Source organism: Homalodisca vitripennis, chromosome 2 (assembly GCF_021130785.1).
Source record: "Homalodisca vitripennis isolate AUS2020 chromosome 2, UT_GWSS_2.1, whole genome shotgun sequence".
NCBI classification, from domain to species: domain Eukaryota; kingdom Metazoa; phylum Arthropoda; class Insecta; order Hemiptera; family Cicadellidae; genus Homalodisca; species Homalodisca vitripennis.
This window is the reverse complement of record NC_060208.1, coordinates 6,194,276-6,205,902: the sequence shown is the minus strand read 5'-3', so window position 1 is coordinate 6,205,902 and position 11,627 is coordinate 6,194,276. Positions and strand designations below refer to the sequence as shown.

At 31.2% G+C, this 11,627-nt stretch overlaps 1 long non-coding RNA gene across 1 annotated transcript; it reads right to left on the bottom strand.

Moving 5' to 3' along the window:
* Positions 1 to 204: 204 nt before the first annotated feature.
* Positions 205 to 1,993, bottom strand: LOC124356156. The gene is made up of 2 exons (XR_006921822.1): positions 644 to 1,993; positions 205 to 464 (listed from the first exon to the last, which is right to left on the bottom strand). It is a non-coding gene; the product is annotated as an uncharacterized LOC124356156 (long non-coding RNA).
* Positions 1,994 to 11,627: the final 9,634 nt, after the last annotated feature.

The window sequence follows — 11,627 nt, the reverse complement described above, 5'->3', positions numbered from 1 at the left end:
AATACACTTTATAGTAAAGAATTCTAAAAAATAGTAATCACAATGTTGCATAGTTAAACATACACACAGATGTAGTAAAATATAATTCAGTGGTCAGGAAACCGTTAACTCTAACCAAACCATGGTTAGACATTCCAACAATAGAATGGCACATGTACTCTACAAACGGGCAAAAAGAGCAATTGAAAGGGTAATAAAAAGTCATTTGGATGACAAAAATCTTTATGGACATAAGGATAAATAAAACTCGCATTGATTTCAAATATTTATAAACATCACAATAATCTTCTGCCGATTGTAGCGATTGCAGCAAAACACCTGGCTGTGTCTGACGTGAACGTGTTGTGCAGTTAGTGGCACTACAGAGCTGCAATGACACAAGTGATGATAACATCGGGGCTCAGGCTTGCACATTCAGCCGCAGAAGTCATAAGGAAACTGCAGTGGTCTTGGGTCATCGACACCTTTATGCAAATAGGTCTAATTGATTTTACACTGTATCAAGTAAATAGGCCTAACGTAACGTACGGTACTGGTCTACTGTATTGGCAGTAGTAATATCCAGCTGACAGTCCATATGAAACACTTTAAATATTAGTAATAAAAGCAATAAAATCAAGAACAGTAAACTGAAGGACCTTACCTGTAATGCCATTCACACTGATTTGAGGTAACTCTCCTGAAATACTCTGCCACATTAATAATATAATATTTTTGTTACTTAAAAATAAATTAAAACAAACTACATGTCCTAATCAAGATATATAAAAACACATTTAAAAGAATTTTAATAATCCCAATAATGGATAAATCAATCAGACAAGGTATTGTTTCAGTATTGAAATAGATAAATTATTTACTAAACTTTATAGATACACTTTAATTGAGGAACTTGTGTACTGTACATTGTTACACAATTAAAATCCAAACTTTCAGTTATAACATTCATAATTCAAGAATGTTTTGGCTAGTTCTATTATAATGACCTATTTAAAAAGATACAATAACAATGGCATAGAAATAAAATAATGTACATAAAACAGTTCTTTGTAACACTATGCCTGATAAGTTTTTCAGTTGCAGGGCTTTCATATACAATTTATTGTTCTGACTATTAATATCTAGAACTATAAAAATAATTGATGAAAGAGATCGAAAGTTGGATAAAGTTTTATATTTAATATAACAATGTAATTGACATTTATCTAGTGACAATAATTGATCATCAATTGGTAATGAAACAGGCATTTTATAAAAAGAAACAATTACCATTTCCTACTGCACAATATCCAATATTTAATGCTACGTTGCATAATTCTCAATGTTTTGTAATTATTTTTAGAATTATAATTCTAAGAAAGCAGAGTGGAATATTACGATTATTATATATTAATGATTATTTGCTAAGTAAGTTGAATAATGATTACTTATTCCACATACCTTTTTGATGTCCGAATGTAGATCATCCTGTTACGCCAACATAAACACCATTTCCAAAACATCAATCCTATCAAAATTATTAAAGTACATTCAGGTTTGTTAATTTATTGTTACATTTGTTTTTCATCTAAAATGACATCAGTCATCACTGTTACATTAATCAAATTGGTTGGAAACCTCTAGCCATTGTTATGTGTTACAAGGATATGATACAACCCTTTGAGGAGTGGAATCAGTCCTCTACATCAGATGTAAAAAGAATGAGGGTTAAGAAAGCACAAATCCATATAAAACAAATTCACAAAATTCAAGAAATTCAACGTTAAAATGAAAAACTCAATTTTTTTTGTACTAGCTTGAATTATTTTTATGTAAAACTTATTCTATTGTTAAATTTCATGACTGGAGAGTTCATCACCATATATTAATTTTTACTTATTTAATTCTAAGTAATGTCTTCTTAAACCTGAATAAGAGTATAGATTCAAATCCTCAAAATGCAGTGTTCTATCCATTAAGCACATAACAATACATACAGTAAAGTTTAAATTCTGTCATTGTTTTTTTTTTTTTTTTTTTTTTTTTTTTTTTTTTAAAGGCTTAAAAAAAAATTAGGAAAGAAAGTGACAAGAGGTATTACAAAAAATATTTTACACTGTTTAAAGAATGTCAGGATGGAAGAATAAATAAACCCCACTTTAATACATTTGTATGTGTTCTTAATCTTTTATTATCTTTCAATTCACTAAAAAAAAAACCTTCTTGTGGAAATTAGAAACTTTAATTTTTAATAAATTTAAAGTATTTGTGGTACATTTTAAACATTTTATATCTCTACTATGTTTTTGTCTACATAACTTTTAGGCCCCCCTATCTCACTACAATAGGTGAAAATAGTGTTTTAATGAATAATTTATTTAAGGCGAATTAGTTTTTATAATTCATACTATCTTAAAAAAAACACTTATTTTAAGTACATTTAACTACAGTTCAAGCTTAAAACTTAAATAAAATATATAACATTTTACCTGTGTTTCTGAATATTATTTAAGCCCAGCCTCTGAGATCATGCACAACAAACAAAATTCAAAACTTTTCACCCTCTTTGACAAGGTTGCATGTATTTCATTGTTCTCATGAATAACATTATTATTTTTGTCTTATAAAGACATTAAACATTATGAATAATCTTTTGATTTATGCTATTATTTAAGATAGAACCAAGAATTCTACAGCCATTGGTCTTTATAAAGGAAATAGGCATCGTCAATAAATTAATAATTAAATACATAACACCTTTTTGTACACTGGACTGTTTGGAGGAGATATAATAATGGATTTTACAAAAATGTTTGAACCTAAATTTTATATGTATGCCTCATTTAACTACCAGCAAAAAAATAAATTACTGAGCTCTGAAATATGCTGAAAAACAGAACTATATAAAAATGTTGTAATACACACTATCTGTATACCCAAGGAAATACTATGTCCAACAACAGCTGATGAGATAGATTGGACCTTAATCCTTAAAGAATACCAAATCCTCAGTGAGATCTCTAAAATATGATCAGATGAGTTCACAAAGCACACAATAACATGTCTATAGCAGAAGGGGTTTTATAATCTCAAGCAAAGGTAACAAATCAAATGTATATAACCACACATTCCTCTCACAAATATATTTCCATCTGCTTCAAAAATCATAAAGAACATGTACAAAAAAGTACAAAGAAGTATCACAGAAAAAAAAATACTGACTAACTCTGACAATGCTATTATAGAAGATATTATAGAAAAATAGTTTCAAGGTATTATAATAATGAATGGTCAACTAAAAAGGGTTTTAGTTGACCATTCATTATTCTAATATAAAGATAACCCTGTGATGTGGAGTTAATAACATAAAAGTTTCAAGGTAATATTTTCTAAAGAGGAATCATGAAGATTAATAAAGTAATGATATTTGTTTTGTTTTTATGATTTTAATGTAAAAATGTAATACTCCCTGATAGAATGCAAACTACTCATTACTATTGTATTTTGCATTTTAATTCCACAATGATAAAATGGTTTGGAAGACAAGAATAATTTGAAACTAAGAGATATGAAAGAACCTTTAATGATTTACTTTAAATATGATTATAAAACTATTTCTCAGCAAACGATAAGACTTTTATATTCTTTTATTTTGATTTATAAACATCTTTAATTAAATAATAGAATAAAGTGTGTTTGGAGCTAAATAATATAAATGTCTTTAATGAGGCGTTTAAAATTAAATAACTGTGGTATATTAGATCTAAGAAAATTGAAGGTGCGTGCATTTCTAGTTGTAGCATCAGTTTAGAACTATCAAGAGACTTCTCCAATCTACATGGAATTTATATATTATGTAAAAATATCTATGATGAGCAGTCTAATGTATTAAGTCAAATCTGAACTGTTACACTATACAGGTAAAAGAGAATTGTCATAACTAATATAATTAAAGATAGATCGACACTTCTGATTCTCTACTACAAGTCACAGACTTTGGTTTTAATAATTAATGTACCTATATTACTCTTATACTATTATCTACTATATGATTCTGCATTTAAAGTTAATTAAGATAGTACAACCAAATGCAAAATGTCACAGAGATTTTCCTGCAATCGTAGCGCTTGTACATGAGAAAGAACAGTAGCTTGTTGTCCTCCTGTTTGACATCTGTGCACAGTTTTTCCCAAAAAGAAAATATTGTTATTTATAAATTGCAAAAATTACCTCAATAGATGTGCAACCATAAAATATGAACATAAAAATCGTTTTAGGGATTTTAATTTTAAATCTGTATAGATATTTAGCCTATGAACATTTTGGCAACTATTCCACTCTATAAGCTTCTTTTGAGTGCCCATCAAGAAGATTCAATTGTATGAATATTATTAGCACCTATCTGAGAGGGGGTGGGGGAGAAGAAGGGATGTGTGGTCGAGATGTAATTTGTACTCCAGTTAACAGCATGAGTACCCAAGAGCTAATTGTATGCTTTTCATAGATATGTCATGATCGTTATCCTTAGCCTTGTTTTAAAATAATGTTGTTTATATGGTTTAGAATCTCTTGCTGTTTGGTTGATCTAATTACCAAACTAATGAAATTTATTATTTAGAAAAGTCTTTACCTATGCCTGTTCTTGAATTATAGTACTGTAGCCTCCTGGTATCCAAAAGGATCTATTAAGTTGGACAAATATTTTGTATATGTTTCTAGAAAATAGTAATAGATATAGTTACAGTATAATAAGTGTCCACGAAAACAATCAAATCATCAAACCAAACTGTCGATTAGAATTGTCACAAATATTGAATATTACAACATAAGAAATTGGCTAAGATAGATATGATTAGTGCTTATTTAAACAATTTGCTGAAGTATAGATTATGTTGCTAATTGATTTAGGCTATAAATAAAGCCCATTTGGTCTAAATACAAATGGTATGACCACTTTAATGTCAGTCACGGCAAGAAGTTTGTTGACCTACGGACTTCTAATTGGAAAGGTGTAAGAAGTCTTTAAAAACTGAACAAGATTGCTGAATATCAGTTATGATGTATCAACAAGAAGTAGTGATAATTGATGCTGATCAAGTTGCAGAATATATGTATTAGCAATAAGTAGTGATAATTGATGTTGATCAAGTTGCAGAAAATATATATATATATATATATATATATATATATATATATATATATATATATATTAGCAAGAAGTAGTGATAATTGATGCTGATCAAGTTGCAGAAAATATATATTAGCAAGAAGTAGTGATAATTGATGTTGATCAAGTTGCAGAATATATGTATTAGCAATAAGTAGTGATAATTGATGTTGATCAAGTTGCAGAAAAATATATATATATATATATATATATTATATATATATATATATATATATATATATATGTATTAGCAAGAAGTAGTGATAATTGATCCTGATCTATTGAATATTATACAAGCTGACATAAAATACCTTGCAAAAGAGTAAGAATCGGGAACACTACACTGTTTGTTTGAACATTTAACTTCATAATTAAATTATGTTTCCTTCAAAGGCAACTAAATAAATATTATCATCTATAGGTTATATGGAAATATCTATAATAATTCATTGTAAATGTTTATAATTTGATTTAACATTATGGTTGTTTTATTATTCGGTAGTTTAGGTAACTGAAAAGATTGTTGATTTGATTGTTTTGTTGACCACTGTATTATATGTGTCTATAACCTGTAGGAGATTTGCAATTTGAGGGGTCACATCTCTTTCCTAGACTTTAAAATTGGCATAAATGCAATTAGCTCACGCTCTCTTCTTAATTACTTCTTATTTTCTTTCTATAAGAAATATTCTTTAAAAAAACCTGTGATTAGTTTGACTAACTGTATTTCAGAATGAACTACTTTAAATTATCTGTAAATAAAACTAGGTGTCAATTACAATTTGCTGTAAAATTTAGACAATGCGGGAGGTCACATGTGAGTTAATTGCCGGACGTATGTACATTTTTAAGCTTGTAAATAAAAAATTTGATTGTACTTATGTAGATGAGAACTACATTCAAAATGTAACTTGAATTTACTATAAGTGAATGATTTTATTTATAAATTTTAAATGTTTATATCAGAGCATATTGCCGAATTTAGTGCAGGGGACAACAGAACTATTTTGAAAACAAAGCGAGTAAATGACTAACAGATGAGTTTGAGAAGAGATGTCAAGTTCCGAAGCTGATGATAAATTTAATCATAATTAATATTACAGAATTTCAAAAACTGTGACGAACTGTAGCTGTGCAACCTCTCACCTGTTAAATTAATGTGAAAACTTTAAACACATTTATTACTATAGAAAGATACAAAGAACATAGCCTGCAGATTAGGCTAGCATTATAGGGAGTCAATATCACTGTCACACTACTGGCAAATTTCTTACTAGCCATACAACATCTACAGAATAACACTAGGTTGATTTTGTTATAAGTATCCAATTCTCTCAGTATAGGCTATTGGCATTGTGTATTTTACTCTAGTGAATCTTAAGGAACAATTTAATAATAATGTACTTGATATATTTTGCTCAGGCATAAACTTGTTGTGCTTATAAAACATATAAAATTGTCACAGCAACAATTCAAATCTAAAAATACTTTATTTAGTGCTCCTAATAGGCTAGTGAAATGACCCAAACAGCTTTCATGAGTAAATCCTGTTCAAGTTTTTACTGATGGATTGAACAAAGACTTGGGCAGAAAATGACAGAGCAGGCTGTGGTTACCATTATAAAGCAAACTAGAATATTTTAGTGTCTAAGAGAATCGTATAACCTAATAATAACAACACATGTGATCAGTCTAAACCGACAACATAACCTATTTCAAAAAATAAGATCGAATACAATATTATAAATAACCAATTAATCTACTCCACTCACTCATCAGCTTTATACAAAGGCACACACTGTTTCACCACACCACACAATAACTCACAGCAATACACTAGACACTGGTTGAAATAAACTTTATTTTTTAATTAATGAAACATAACCTACGCCAACAAAAGAAGTCTGTTGTACAATTAAATACTAACAGCTGATTAATTTATAAAGTTGAATGACGCGAAAAAAACAGCTGGTGCGCAACATTGCTGCGCAGTTGTCATTAGTGTTTGTGACGTCACTATTGATTTACTGTCAGGAGAAGTGAGAGAGAGATAGAGAGAGCGAGAGGGAAAGACCATTTACAAGTTGTCGTTGATTGATTAGCCCGAGCTTATGGAATGGAAGAGGGGGAGAAGGAGAACGCTGTCATTAATAACAAAGATATACGGCTGTTAAACTAATCACACTAGCTACACCGAGGTCCACCGTTTATCTTACCGAGTACATCTGAATGTGTTATACTTTTACCTAAAGTATGGACAGTATGGAGGCAAAACGTCGTATGTCCATAAAACGTTTGGTGGACGTACATACAGATTAACACACAGTACGTATATGTTTACGTAATTACACAAAAATGAGCTACCATTAACCTAGAATATTTATTCTAATTAGACGATACGAAATTGAATACCCAATATTATTTTAAATAACCCAATTTTTTGATTTTATTTTTAATTTTAGTCAATTTGATACGAATATACGGGTCTGAACTTGAATACCGATCGATTGACGGGACCCGTAAATCTAGTGTTGTCAAAAACATTGAATTATTGTATAATAACACAACTTCGTAGTACGAAAAGCGGCGCTGCGTAAGAAAACAGTATGCCATATAAAACGTATAATTTAAATTAGAGAGAATGCATAGTCTGTACGACCTCCCTGAAAGAGTTGTGCTGCTATTGAATACTTATAGAGACTACCGTACCTAATCCAAAGAAGATTGCTGGGACTTTACCAACAGGAGAGTTAGTAAGAGTTACCGATTGGCTGACTGTAATCGAAGGCTACTCAAATTGGTCGGAAAAGTCGGTCCGATTACGGTTAAACCTTTGAATTTTACATGAATGAATCTCTACACACAAGGTAAATACAGCACGTCGAGATTTAATCATTAAGACTCTAAATTGACAATTCTTAAATTAATCGTCTAAGTTCGTGACTGGTTGAGAGATCCATTCATTGCAAAAGTACCGACCTAAACTCAACACATAACTCAGAGGGAGAAGTGTTGGATCCTGTTTAACTACACCATTTCCTATTCGAAATCTTATTTCTAACGATTGTTAAATAGGTGATACACGATTGTTTGAATATACAATTAAGATAATTGTTTATTTGAATAGGTCGATTTGTGCATTTCGATTAAAGGAAGATTGGGAAGACAGTTAATAAAGGTTGGTGAGTGTCATATCTTAAAACATTAATCTTGATTTCGTTTCTTTTGTTACATATTTTACAGATATAAGTTAAATTAGCGGCTGTACTGAAATAATTTAAGCCGCAACAAAGGAATTTAAATCTATTATGTTCTATGAAATAAAACAAATTATCTGTAACACCTCCGGGTCATGAATTAACAGTGGCTTAGCTCAGTAGACTTAACTATCAGACATGGCCTTACCATTACGAGATTTCTATGTCATGCAACAATGAGATTATATTTTAAAAATCAAACACACGATTCTTATTTATTTATTTATTTCCAACGGACATACTTCTCCATTTTTATATTCAAGACTCATATCATTAACTTATAACAACTTAACCCAATCAAGGATTTCTACAACAAAACATGTGAATTTCTTAGTACAACTCTCCAGCTTTATTAGATTCGGAAAGTAAAATTAATATAAAAGATGATTCCAGTAATATTTTGGCTCTAATCAGTGATACATGCAAGCTCTACCCTGGGGAAAATTATTGCCAAAATAGTCAAATATGAAAGTAACCAATAACATTTATTTACATACGCAGTTAGCAATTTAAAAAATTGAATACTATTATGTTATGGACATAAAAATATTGTGAGCTACGCCAATTACTCAAACCTTATAACCATCGTCGAATATAAAGATAGTAAGGGAAAATGTACACTTTGCTAGTATATCTACACATTTAAAACAGAAGAGTTGGTAGGAGTGACTGATTGGCTGAGTGTAATCGAAGGCTCTCGCTCAAATTGGTCGGAAAAGTCGGTTCCTTGGTTCTCACCACGATTACGATTTAAACCTTTGAATTTTACACGTAGCCTATGAATTTCTTCACTCAAGGTAACTATAGTCAGTTTTGGTTACTATAACTGCGAATAAAATCTTTACAGTACAAAATCCCTGCAGAGAGCATAATAAATTTTAAATGAGAGCAGGAATATTAAAAATAACGAGAAACGTAGAAAATTTGCACTTATAACTTCCAAGTAACTGTGTATATATCCGTATCCTAATTGGTTCTGCACTCCCGAATTGTCTATCAAAATAAAAAAAACGAATATTCAGTAAAAATTTAATGTTTGAAGGTGTTTTGAAGAAAAACATTTACTACCGAGCGCTATATTTTATATAAAAATGAGATTGAGTATATTTAGAAAATCAATTTATGTTACCCACTTGCCTCTGTAGTCTGCGCACAAACATTGTACAATATAGTTTATGACCAAACAGTAGTTGTCATCACTGTGAGCAAAAGTGTTTGTTTTACAAGTGAGGCAAAGCCGAATTCGCAATACGAAACGCTCAGTGTGGTGAACAATGTTTTTTGTCACACAACAATTAAACTTAGAACATAATATATCTAATTAACTTTCATTACATAATTTATAATCGTAATACAGAATTTCTTTTAGTATAAACCAACAATAAAAAATCCCATTATCTATAACTGAAAATCAAGAATTTATTTAAATGTCGTCAAGAATTCTATTGATAGTTGTAGTGAAAGTCATAACTTGCTGTTTGAATTTTAGGTTTTACGAGTTTGAAATATCCTAAATTTGAGATATATAAAAAAATTGGAAATGTGCTGAAAAATGACAACTGTAACGTACGACATTTCCGTATTTTTACTGCATCTTTTGTACTTTTAGAAAGAATACTGCTTTGGTAACCTCGGATACAAATTTGGATTTGCTTGGATACAAAAGTTTTAACAAGGTAACAGTAGAAAATATTTGCATCCATACAACTTTGACATTTTGTATACAAGAAGCGAAATAAATTAAAACTTGTTTCAAAATGATCAGTGAAGGACTTTTAAAATGAGGCACGGCTCGACCTATCTTTACATTTGAAAATACCCCAAATTGCACTTTTTGGCGAATGGGGTCATTTTTGGGTATAAACATTATTTTCCTGAATTCTTCATGGTCGAAGTTTGGGGTCCTCGTTAAAACGAAGAAGGTAGGCTTGTCGGTCAAGCCGCTAACATCCGTTTCACCCTGTATAACAACTTACATACTAATACTAAACGAGTTTTGCAGTGGGAAAATCCAAATCTGAAAAAAAACATTATTATAAGTACAGAGAGGTAAGGATCATGAACAATACATCAATATCATGGTCGACGATGTGTGGGATATGGAAATTCAGTAATAATGAAGCGTTACTTATGAGAATTTGTGTGTGTGTGTGTGTGTGTGTGTGTGTGTGTGTGTGTGTGTGTGTGTGTGTGTGCGTGTGTGTGCGTGCGTGTGCGTGCGTGCGTGCGTGCGTGTGCGTGTGTGTGTGTGTGTGTGTGTGTGTGTGTGTGTGTGTGTGTGTGTGTGTGTGTGTGTGTACCTTTAATTTAGCCGGCGAACAACATAAGTTTACATTTATATTATATATTTATCACGTATTGTAATATGCAATGTTTTGGTTACTCTTATATATGGGGTTGACTTTTGTACAAGTTTTACTTTTATATTTTCAATAAATGTACTATTAATCTTTAATATCCTTAACGTTAGACTTAATGGTAGATGGTATGGGACCATACATTATTAAAGGGTGGATTTTAAGGTGCAAATAGAAAAAACTGACAGGAAATTCATCATGGCGAAGAAGTAAGCGTCAAATAGAGCTGATGATAAAACACCACAGTGTATTTGATCTTGTTCTGGGAACAAGGGGTTGCCCTGATGAACCAAAGGCGACTTCATTGGAAAGTAAACAAGTTTACGAAGCTGTAATGCCTAACGAAAGGTGGACTACTTGGCACAAGTTGATGAAGCACACGAGTTCACTGGGTACTTGGCACAAGTTGATGAAGCACATGAGTTCACTGGGTACTTGGCACAAGTTGATGAAGCACACGAGTTCACTGGGTACTTGGCACAAGTTGATGAAGCACACGAGTTCACTGGGTACTTGGCACAAGTTGATGAAGCACATGAGTTCACTGGGTACTTGGCACAAGTTGATGAAGCACATGAGTTCACTGGGTACTTGGCACAAGTTGATGAAGCACATGAGTTCACTGGGTACTTGGCACAAGTTGATGAAGCACATGAGTTCACTGGGTACTTGAGTTTTTCTCACTGAAAATCTAAAAAACTTTATTTGACTTACAGTGAAAATTACGTAACATTATGACGATCGGTTCTTGGTTTCTGCCTCCGAAAAGGAAGCGATGTCGGCGAGAAGGCGGCCACTCTGTCCCTATCTACTACTTGTTATAAGCTATACAAGTACCCGTGATCTGAGCTTGAATTAGGTACCATC